This window comes from Labrus bergylta, chromosome 9 (assembly GCF_963930695.1).
Source record: "Labrus bergylta chromosome 9, fLabBer1.1, whole genome shotgun sequence".
Classification (NCBI taxonomy): Eukaryota; Metazoa; Chordata; class Actinopteri; order Labriformes; family Labridae; genus Labrus; species Labrus bergylta.
The window spans coordinates 452,066-464,541 of record NC_089203.1 but is presented as its reverse complement, the minus strand read 5'-3'; positions in this window follow the sequence as shown (position 1 = coordinate 464,541).

Sequence of the window (12,476 nt, the reverse complement as noted above, 5' to 3'; positions counted from 1 at the left end):
TTTTGAAGCCGAGATCTTTCCATGAAAATTTTCAACTTTTTGAAACCGAAATATTTTCATGAAAATTTTCAACTTTTTTGAAGCAGAAATCTTTTCATGAAAATTTTCAACTTTTTTGAAGCAGAAATCTTTTCATGAAAATTTTCAACTTTTTTGAAGCAGAAATCTTTTCATGAAAATTTTCAACTTTTTTGAAGCAGAAATCTTTTCATGAAAATCTTAGACTTTTTTGAAGTCGAAATCTTTTCATGTAAATTTTCAACTTTTTTGAAGCAGAAATATTTTCATGAAAATGTTCAACTTTTTTGAAGCCGAAATCTTTTCATGAAAATTTTCAACTTTTTTGAAGCCGAAATCTTTTCATGAAAATGGTCAACTTTTTGAAACCAAAATCTTTTCATGAAAATTTTCAACTTTTTTGAAGCTGAAATCTTTTCATGAAAATGTTCAACTTTTTGAAGCCGAAATCTTTTCATGAAAATTTTCAACTTTTTTGAAGCAGAAATCTTTTCATGAAAATCTTAGACTTTTTTGAAGTCGAAATCTTTTCATGAAAATGTTCAACTTTTTTGAAGCAGAAATCTTTTCATGAAAATGTTCAACTTTTTTGAAGCCGAAATCTTTTCATGAAAATGTTCAACTTTTTTGAAGCCGAGATCTTTTCATGAAAATCTTAGACTTTTTTGAAGTCGAAATCTTTTCATGTACATTTTCAACTTTTTTGAAGCAGAAATCTTTTCATGAAAATGTTCAACTTTTTTGAAGCCGAAATCTTTTCATGAAAATTTTAGACTTTTTTGAAGCCGAAATCTTTTCATGAAAATGGTCAACTTTTTTGAAGCCGAAATCTTTTCATGAAAATTTTCAACTTTTTTGAAGCAGAAATCTTTTCATGAAAATTTTAGACTTTTTTGAAGTCGAAATCTTTTCATTTAAATTTTCAACTTTTTTGAAGCAGAAATCTTTTCATGAAAATGTTCAACTTTTTTGAAGCCGAAATCTTTTCATGAAAATGTTCAACTTTTTTGAAGCCGAAATCTTTTCATGAAAATGTTCCATTTTTTTCAAACCGAAATACTTCATGAAAATTTTTAACTTTTTTGAAGCCGAAATCTTTTCATGAAAATGTTCAACTTTTTTGAAGCCGAAATCTTTTCATGAAAATCTTAGACTTTTTTGAAGTCGAAATCTTTTCACGTAAATTTTCAACTTTTTGAAACCGAAATCTTTTCATGAAAATTTTTAACTTTTTTGAAGCCGAAATCTTTTCATGAAAATGGTCAACTTTTTTGAAGCCAAAATCTTTTCATGAAAATGTTACAATTTTTTGAAGCCGAAATACTTCATGAAAATTTTCAACTTTTTTGAAGCCGAGATCTTTCCATGAAAATTTTCAACTTTTTGAAACCGAAATCTTTTCATGAAAATGTTTAACTTTTTTGAAGCCGAAATCTTTTCATGAAAATGGTCAACTTTTTTGAAGCCGAAATCTTTTCATGAAAATGTTACATTTTTTTGAAGCCGAAATACTTCATGAAAATTTTCAAATTTTTTGAAGCCGAGATCTTTCCATGAAAATTTTCAACTTTTTTGAAGCCGAGATCTTTCCATGAAAATTTTCAACTTTTTGAAACCGAAATCTTTTCATGAAAATTTTTAACTTTTTTGAAGCCGAAATCTTTTCATGAAAATGGTCAACTTTTTTGAAGCCGAAATCTTTTCATGAAAATTTTCAACTTTTTGAAGACGAAATATTTTCATGAAAATTTTCAACTTTTTGAAGACGAAATATTTTCATGAAAATTTTCAACTTTTTTGAAGCAGAAATCTTTTCATGAAAATCTTAGACTTTTTTGAAGTCTAAATCTTTTCATGTAAATTTTCAACTTTTTTGAAGCAGAAATCTTTTCATGAAAATGTTCAACTTTTTTGAAGTCAAAATCTTTTCATGTAAATTTTCAACTTTTTTGAAGCAGAAATCTTTTCATGAAAATGTTCAACTTTTTTGAAGCCGAAATCTTTTCATGAAAATGTTCAACTTTTTTGAAGCCGAAATCTTTTCATGAAAATGTTCATTTTTTTTGAAGCCGAAATCTTTTCATGAAAATGTTCCATTTTTTTGAAGCCAAAATACTTCATGAAAATTTTCAACTTTTTTGAAGCAGAAATCTTTTCATGAAAATGTTCCATTTTTTTGAAGCCAAAATACTTCATGAAAATTTTCAACTTTTTTGAAGTCGAAATCTTTTCATGTAAATTTTCAACTTTTTTGAAGCAGAAATCTTTTCATGAAAATGTTCAATTTTTTTGAAGCCGAAATCTATTCATGAAAATGTTCCATTTTTTTGAAGCCGAAATACTTCATGAAAATGGTCAAATTTTTTGAAGCCGAAATCTTTTCATGAAAATGTTCCATTTTTTTGAAGCCGAAATACTTCATGAAAATTTTCAACTTTTTTGAAGCCGAGATCTTTCCATGAAAATTTTCAACTTTTTTGAAGCTGAGATCTTTCCATGAAAATTTTCAACTTTTTGAAACCGAAATCTTTTCATGAAAATTTTTAACTTTTTTGAAGCCGAATTCTTTTCATGAAAATGGTCAACTTTTTTGAAGCCGAAATCTTTTCATGAAAATTTTCAACTTTTTGAAGCAGAAATCTTTTCATGAAAATGTTCAACTTTTTTGAAGTCAAAATCTTTTCATGTAAATTTTCAACTTTTTTGAAGCAGAAATCTTTTCATGAAAATGTTCAACTTTTTTGAAGCCGAAATCTTTTCATGAAAATGTTCAACTTTTTTGAAGCCGAAATCTTTTCATGAAAATGTTCATTTTTTTTGAAGCCGAAATCTTTTCATGAAAATGTTCCATTTTTTTGAAGCCAAAATACTTCATGAAAATTTTCAACTTTTTTGAAGTCGAAATCTTTTCATGTAAATTTTCAACTTTTTGAAACCGAAATCTTTTCATGAAAATGTTCAACTTTTTGAAGCAGAAATCTTTTCATGAAAATGTTCAACTTTTTTGAAGCCGAAATCTTTTCATGAAAATGTTCAACTTTTTTGAAGCCGAAATCTTTTCATGAAAATGTTCAACTTTTTTGAAGCCGAAATCTTTTCATGAAAATGTTCATTTTTTTTGAAGCCGAAATCTTTTCATGAAAATTTTCAACTTTTTTGAAGCAGAAATCTTTTCATGAAAATGTTCAACTTTTTTGAAGCCGAAATCTTTTCATGAAAATGTTACATTTTTTTGAAGCCGAAATACTTCATGAAAATTTTCAACTTTTTTGAAGCCGAGATCTTTCCATGAAAATTTTCAACTTTTTGAAACCGAAATCTTTTCATGAAAATTTTCAACTTTTTTGAAGCCGAAATCTTTTCATGAAAATGGTCAACTTTTTTGAAGCCGAAATCTTTTCATGAAAATTTTCAACTTTTTGAAGCCGAAATATTTTCATGAAAATTTTCAACTTTTTTGAAGTAGAAATCTTTTCATGAAAATCTTAGACTTTTTTGAAGTCGAAATCTTTTCATGAAAATTTTCAACTTTTTTGAAGTCAAAATCTTTTCATGTAAATTTTCAACTTTTTTGAAGCCGAAATCTTTTCATGAAAATGTTCAACTTTTTTGAAGCCGAAATCTTTTCATGAAAATGTTCAACTTTTTTGAAGCCGAAATCTTTTCATGAAAATGTTCAACTTTTTTGAAGCCGAGATCTTTTCATGAAAATTTTCAACTTTTTTGAAGCCGAGATCTTTTCATGAAAATGTTCAACTTTTTGAAACCGAATTCTTTTCATGAAAATGTTCCATTTTTTTGAAGCCGAAATACTTCATGAAAATGGTCAACTTTTTTGAAGCCGAAATCTTTTCATGAAAATGTTACATTTTTTTGAAGCCGAAATACTTCATGAAAATTTTCAACTTTTTTGAAGCCGAGATCTTTCCATGAAAATTTTCAACTTTTTGAAACCGAAATCTTTTCATGAAAATTTTCAACTTTTTTGAAGCCGAAATCTTTTCATGAAAATGGTCAACTTTTTTGAAGCCGAAATCTTTTCATGAAAATTTTCAACTTTTTGAAGCCGAAATATTTTCATGAAAATTTTTAACTTTTTTGAAGTAGAAATCTTTTCATGAAAATCTTAGACTTTTTTGAAGTCGAAATCTTTTCATGTAAATTTTCAACTTTTTTGAAGCAGAAATCTTTTCATGAAAATGTTCAACTTTTTGAAGCCGAAATCTTTTCATGAAAATGTTCAACTTTTTTGAAGCCGAAATCTTTTCATGAAAATGTTCCATTTTTTTGAAGCCGAAATACTTAATGAAAATTTTCAACTTTTTGAAACCGAAATCTTTATATGAAAATTTTCAACTTTTTTGAAGCCGAAATCTTTTCATGAAAATTTTCAACTTTTTGAAGTCGAAATATTTTCATGAAAATTTTCAACTTTTTTGAAGCCGAAATCTTTTCATGAAAATCTTAGACTTTTTTGAAGTCTAAATCTTTTCATGTAAATTTTCAACTTTTTTGAAGTCAAAATCTTTTTATGTAAATTTTCAACTTTTTTGAAGCAGAAATCTTTTCATGAAAATGTTCAACTTTTTTGAAGCCGAAATCTTTTCATGAAAATGTTCCATTTTTTTGAAGCCGAAATACTTCATGAAAATTTTCAACTTTTTGAATCTAAAATCTTTTCATGAAAATGTTCAACTTTTTTGAAGCCGAAATCTTTTCATGAAAATGGTCAACTTTTTTGAATCCGAAATCTTTTCATGAAAATGGTCAACTTTTTTGAAGCCGAAATCTTTTCATGAAAATTTTCAACTTTTTGAAGCCGAAATCTTTTCATGAAAATGTTCAACTTTTTTGAAGCTGAAATCTTTTCATGAAAATGTTCAACTTTTTTGAAGCCGAAATCTTTTCATGAAAATGTTACATTTTTTTGAAGCCGAAATACTTCATGAAAATTTTCAACTTTTTTGAAGCCGAGATCTTTCCATGAAAATTTTCAACTTTTTGAAGCCGAAATACTTCATGAAAATTTTCAACTTTTTTGAAGTCGAAATCTTTTCATGTAAATTTTCAACTTTTTTGAAGCCGAAATCTTTTCATGAAAATGTTCAACTTTTTTGAAGCCGAAATCTTTTCATGAAAATGTTCCATTTTTTTCAAACCGAAATACTTCATGAAAATTTTCAACTTTTTTGAAGCCGAAATCTTTTCATGAAAATGTTCAACTTTTTTGAAGCCGAAATCTTTTCATGAAAATGTTCCATTTTTTTGAAGCCGAAATACTTCATGAAAATTTTCAACTTTTTGAATCCAAAATCTTTTCATGAAAATGTTCAACTTTTTTGAAGCCGAGATCTTTACATGAAAATGTTCAACTTTTTTGAAGCCGAGATCTTTTCATGAAAATTTTCAACTTTTTGAATCCGAAATCTTTTCATGAAAATTTTAAACTTTTTTGAAGCCGAAATCTTTTCATGAAAATGGTCAACTTTTTTGAAGCCGAAATCTTTTCATGAAAATTTTCAACTTTTTTGAAGCAGAAATCTTTTCATGTAAATTTTCAACTTTTTGAAGCAGAAATCTTTTCATAAAAATTTTCAACTTTTTTGAACCAGAAATCTTTTCATGAAAATCTTAGACTTTTTTGAAGTCGAAATATTTTCATGTAAATTTTCAACTTTTTTGAAGCAGAAATCTTTTCATGAAAATGTTCAACTTTTTGAAGCAGAAATCTTTTCATAAAAATTTTCAACTTTTTTGAACCAGAAATCTTTTCATGAAAATCTTAGACTTTTTTGAAGTCGAAATATTTTCATGTAAATTTTCAACTTTTTTGAAGCAGAAATCTTTTCATGAAAATGTTCAACTTTTTTGAAGCCGAAATCTTTTCATGAAAATGTTCCATTTTTTTGAAGCCGAAATACTTCATGAAAATTTTCAACTTTTTTGAAGTCGAAATCTTTTTATGTAAATTTTCAACTTTTTTGAAGCAGAAATCTTTTCATAAAAATGTTCAACTTTTTTGAAGCCGAAATCTTTTCATGTAAATTTTCAACTTTTTTGAAGCAGAAATCTTTTCATGAAAATGTTCAACTTTTTTGAAGCCGAAATCTTTTCATGAAAATGTTCCATTTTTTTGAAGCCGAAATACTTCATGAAAATTTTCAACTTTTTGAAACCGAAATCTTTTCATGAAAATTTTCAACTTTTTTGAAGCCGAAATCTTTTCATGAAAATTTTCAACTTTTTGAAGTCGAAATATTTTCATGAAAATTTTCAACTTTTTTGAAGCAGAAATCTTTTCATGAAAATCTTAGACTTTTTTGAAGTCGAAATCTTTTCATGTAAATTTTCAACTTTTTTGAAGCAGAAATCTTTTCATGAAAATGTTCAACTTTTTTGAAGCCGAAATCTTTTCATGAAAATGTTCCATTTTTTTGAAGCCGAAATACTTCATGAAAATTTTCAACTTTTTTGAAGTCGAAATCTTTTTATGTAAATTTTCAACTTTTTTGAAGCAGAAATCTTTTCATAAAAATGTTCAACTTTTTTGAAGTCAAAATCTTATCATGAAAATGTTACATTTTTTTGAAGCCGAAATACTTCATGAAAATTTTCAACTTTTTGAAACCGAAATCTTTTCATGAAAATTTTCAACTTTTTTGAAGCCGAAATCTTTTCATGAAAATGGTCAACTTTTTTGAAGCCGAAATCTTTTCATGAAAATTTTCAACTTTTTGAAGTCGAAATATTTTCATGAAAATTTTCAACTTTTTTGAAGCAGAAATCTTTTCATGAAAATCTTAGACTTTTTTGAAGTCTAAATCTTTTCATGTAATTTTTCAACTTTTTTGAAGTCAAAATCTTTTTATGTAAATTTTCAACTTTTTTGAAGCAGAAATCTTTTCATGAAAATGTTGAACTTTTTTGAAGCCGAAATCTTTTCATGAAAATGTTCCATTTTTTTGAAGCCGAAATACTTCATGAAAATTTTCAACTTTTTGAATCTAAAATCTTTTCATGAAAATGTTCAACTTTTTTGAAGCAGAAATCTTTTCATGAAAATGTTCAACTTTTTTGAAGCCGAGATCTTTTCATGAAAATTTTAAACTTTTTGAATCCGAAATCTTTTCATGAAAATTTTCAACTTTTTTGAAGCCGAAATCTTTTCATGAAAATGGTCAACTTTTTTGAAGCCGAAATCGTTTCATGAAAATTTTCAACTTTTTGAAGCCGAAATCTTTTCATGAAAATTTTCAACTTTTTTGAAGCAGAAATCTTTTCATGAAAATGTTCAACTTTTTTGAAGCTGAAATCTTTTCATGAAAATGTTCAACTTTTTTGAAGCCGTAATCTTTTCATGAAAATGTTCAACTTTTTTGAAGCCGAGATCTTTTCATGAAAATGTTCAACTTTTTTGAAGTCGAAATCTTTTCATGAAAATGTTCAACTTTTTTGAAGCCGAAATCTTTTCATGAAAATGTTCAACTTTTTTGAAGCTGAAATCTTTTCATGAAAATGTTCAACTTTTTTGAAGCCGAAATCTTTTCATGAAAATGTTCAACTTTTTTGAAGCAGAAATCTTTTCATGAAAATCTTAGACTTTTTTGAAGTCGAAATCTTTTCATGTAAATTTTCAACTTTTTTGAAGTCAAAATCTTTTCATGTAAATTTTCAACTTTTTTGAAGCAGAAATCTTTTCATGAAAATGTTCAACTTTTTTGAAGCCGAAATCTTTTCATGAAAATGTTCAACTTTTTTGAAGCCGAAATCTTTTCATGAAAATGTTCCATTTTTTTGAAGCCGAAATACTTCATGAAAATTTTCAACTTTTTGAAACCGAGATCTTTTCATGAAAATTTTCAACTTTTTTGAAGCCGAAATCTTTTCATGAAAATGTTCAACTTTTTTGAAGCCGAGATCTTTTCATGAAAATTTTCAACTTTTTGGAACTGAAATCTTTTCATGAAAATTTTCAACTTTTTCGAAGCCGAAATCTTTTCATGAAAATTTTCAACTTTTTTGAAGCCGAGATCTTTTCATGAAAATTTTCAACTTTTTGAAACCGAAACCTTTTCATGAAAATTTTCAACTTTTTTGAAGCAGAAATCTTTTCATGAAAATCTTAAACTTTTTTGAAGTCAAAATCTTTTCATGAAAATGGTCAACTTTTTTGAAGCCGAAATCTTTTCATGAAAATTTTCAACTTTTTGAAGCCGAAATATTTTCATGAAAATTTTCAACTTTTTTGAAGCAGAAATCTTTTCATGAAAATTTTAGACTTTTTTGAAGTCGAAATCTTTTCATGTAAATTTTCAACTTTTTTGAAGCCGAAATCTTTTCATGAAAATGGTCAACTTTTTTGAAGCCGAAATCTTTTCATGAAAATTTTCAACTTTTTGAAGCCGAAATCTTTTCATGAAAATTTTCAACTTTTTTGAAGCAGAAATCTTTTCATGAAAATCTTAGACTTTTTTGAAGCCGAAATCTTTTCATGAAAATTTTCAACTTTTTGAAGCCGAAATATTTTCATGAAAATTTTCAACTTTTTTGAAGTAGAAATCTTTTCATGAAAATCTTAGACTTTTTTGAAGTCGAAATCTTTTCATGTAAATTTTCAACTTTTTTGAAGCAGAAATCTTTTCATGAAAATGTTCAACTTTTTTGAAGCCGAAATCTTTTCATGAAAATGTTCCATTTTTTTCAAACCGAAATACTTCATGAAAATTTTCAACTTTTTTGAAGCCGAAATCTTTTCATGAAAATGTTCAACTTTTTTGAAGCCGAAATCTTTTCATGAAAATGTTACATTTTTTTGAATCCGAAATACTTCATGAAAATTTTCAACTTTTTTGAAGCCGAAATCTTTTCATGAAAATGTTTAACTTTTTTGAAGCCGAAATCTTTTCATGAAAATTTTCAACTTTTTGAAACCAAAATCTTTTCATGAAAATTTTCAACTTTTTTGAAGCAGAAATCTTTTCATGAAAATGTTCAACTTTTTTGAAGCCGAAATCTTTTCATGAAAATGTTCCATTTTTTTGAAGCCGAAATACTTCATGAAAATGGTCAACTTTTTTGAAGCCGAAATCTTTTCATGAAAATGTTACATTTTTTTGAAGCCGAAATACTTCATGAAAATGGTCAACTTTTTTGAAGCTGAAATCTTTTCATGAAAATGTTCAACTTTTTTGAAGCCGAAATCTTTTCATGAAAATGTTCAACTTTTTGAAGCCGAGATCTTTTCATGAAAATTTTCAACTTTTTGAAACCGAATTCTTTTCATGAAAATTTTCAACTTTTTTGAAGCCGAAATCTTTTGATGAAAATGGTCAACTTTTTTGAAGCCGAAATCTTTTCATGAAAATGTTACATTTTTTTGAAGCCGAAATACTTCATGAAAATGGTCAACTTTTTTGAAGCCGAAATCTTTTCATGAAAATGTTCCATTTTTTTGAAGCCGAAATACTTCATGAAAATTTTCAACTTTTTTGAAGTCGAAATCTTTTTATGTAAATTTTCAACTTTTTTGAAGCAGAAATCTTTTCATAAAAATGTTCAACTTTTTTGAAGCCGAAATCTTTTCATGTAAATTTTCAACTTTTTTGAAGCAGAAATCTTTTCATGAAAATGTTCAACTTTTTTGAAGCCGAAATCTTTTCATGAAAATGTTCCATTTTTTTGAAGCCGAAATAATTCATGAAAATTTTCAACTTTTTGAAACCGAAATCTTTTCATGAAAATTTTCAACTTTTTTGAAGCCGAAATCTTTTCATGAAAATGGTCAACTTTTTTGAAGCCGAGATCTTTTCATGAAAATTTTCAACTTTTTGAAACCGAAACCTTTTCATGAAAATTTTCAACTTTTTTGAAGCAGAAATCTTTTCATGAAAATCTTAAACTTTTTTGAAGTCAAAATCTTTTCATGAAAATGGTCAACTTTTTTGAAGCCGAAATCTTTTCATGAAAATTTTCAACTTTTTGAAGCCGAAATATTTTCATGAAAATTTTCAACTTTTTTGAAGCAGAAATCTTTTCATGAAAATTTTAGACTTTTTTGAAGTCGAAATCTTTTCATGTAAATTTTCAACTTTTTTGAAGCCGAAATCTTTTCATGAAAATGGTCAACTTTTTTGAAGCCGAAATCTTTTCATGAAAATTTTCAACTTTTTGAAGCCGAAATCTTTTCATGAAAATTTTCAACTTTTTTGAAGCAGAAATCTTTTCATGAAAATCTTAGACTTTTTTGAAGCCGAAATCTTTTCATGAAAATTTTCAACTTTTTGAAGCCGAAATATTTTCATGAAAATTTTCAACTTTTTTGAAGTAGAAATCTTTTCATGAAAATCTTAGACTTTTTTGAAGTCGAAATCTTTTCATGTAAATTTTCAACTTTTTTGAAGCAGAAATCTTTTCATGAAAATGTTCAACTTTTTTGAAGCCGAAATCTTTTCATGAAAATGTTCCATTTTTTTCAAACCGAAATACTTCATGAAAATTTTCAACTTTTTTGAAGCCGAAATCTTTTCATGAAAATGTTCAACTTTTTTGAAGCCGAAATCTTTTCATGAAAATGTTACATTTTTTTGAATCCGAAATACTTCATGAAAATTTTCAACTTTTTTGAAGCCGAAATCTTTTCATGAAAATGTTTAACTTTTTTGAAGCCGAAATCTTTTCATGAAAATTTTCAACTTTTTGAAACCAAAATCTTTTCATGAAAATTTTCAACTTTTTTGAAGCAGAAATCTTTTCATGAAAATGTTCAACTTTTTTGAAGCCGAAATCTTTTCATGAAAATGTTCCATTTTTTTGAAGCCGAAATACTTCATGAAAATGGTCAACTTTTTTGAAGCCGAAATCTTTTCATGAAAATGTTACATTTTTTTGAAGCCGAAATACTTCATGAAAATGGTCAACTTTTTTGAAGCCGAGATCTTTCCATGAAAATTTTCAACTTTTTGAAACGAAATCTTTTCATGAAAATTTTCAACTTTTTTGAAGCCGAAATCTTTTCATGAAAATGGTCAACTTTTTTGAAGCCGAAATCTTTTCATGAAAATTTTCAACTTTTTGAAGCCGAAATATTTTCATGAAAATTTTTAACTTTTTTGAAGTAGAAATCTTTTCATGAAAATCTTAGACTTTTTTGAAGTCGAAATCTTTTCATGTAAATTTTCAACTTTTTTGAAGCAGAAATCTTTTCATGAAAATGTTCAACTTTTTTGAAGCCGAAATCTTTTCATGAAAATGTTCAACTTTTTTGAAGCCGAAATCTTTTCATGAAAATGTTCCATTTTTTTGAAGCCGAAATACTTCATGAAAATTTTCAACTTTTTGAAACCGAAATCTTTTCATGAAAATTTTCAACTTTTTTGAAGCAGAAATCTTTTCATGAAAATGTTCAACTTTTTTGAAGCCGAAATCTTTTCATGAAAATGTTCCATTTTTTTGAAGCCGAAATACTTCATGAAAATTTTCAACTTTTTGAATCCAAAATCTTTTCATGAAAATGTTCAACTTTTTTGAAGCCGAAATCTTTTCATGAAAATGTTCAACTTTTTTGAAGCCGAAATCTTTTCATGAAAATGGTCAACTTTTTTGAAGCCGAAATCGTTTCATGAAAATTTTCAACTTTTTGAAGCCGAAATCTTTTCATGAAAATTTTCAACTTTTTTGAAGCAGAAATCTTTTTATGAAAATGTTCAACTTTTTTGAAGCTGAAATCTTTTCATGAAAATGTTCAACTTTTTTGAAGCCGAAATCTTTTCATGAAAATGTTCAACTTTTTTGAAGCCGAGATCTTTTCATGAAAATTTTCAACTTTTTGAAACCGAATTCTTTTCATGAAAATTTTCAACTTTTTTGAAGCCGAAATCTTTTGATGAAAATGGTCAACTTTTTTGAAGCCGAAATCTTTTCATGAAAATGTTACATTTTTTTGAATCCGAAATACTTCATGAAAATTTTCAACTTTTTTGAAGCCGAAATCTTTTCATGAAAATGTTTAACTTTTTTGAAGCCGAAATCTTTTCATGAAAATTTTCAACTTTTTGAAACCAAAATCTTTTCATGAAAATTTTCAACTTTTTTGAAGCAGAAATCTTTTCATGAAAATTTTCAACTTTTTTGAAGCCGAAATCTTTTCATGAAAATGTTACATTTTTTTGAAGCCGAAATACTTCATGAAAATGGTCAACTTTTTTGAAGCCGAAATCTTTTCATGAAAATGTTACATTTTTTTGAAGCCGAAATACTTCATGAAAATTTTCAACTTTTTTGAAGCCGAGATCTTTCCATGAAAATTTTCAACTTTTTGAAACCGAAATCTTTTCATGAAAATTTTCAACTTTTTTGAAGCCGAAATCTTTTCATGAAAATGGTCAACTTTTTTGAAGCCGAAATCTTTTCATGAAAATTTTCAACTTTTTGAAGCCGAAATATTTTCATGAAAATTTTTA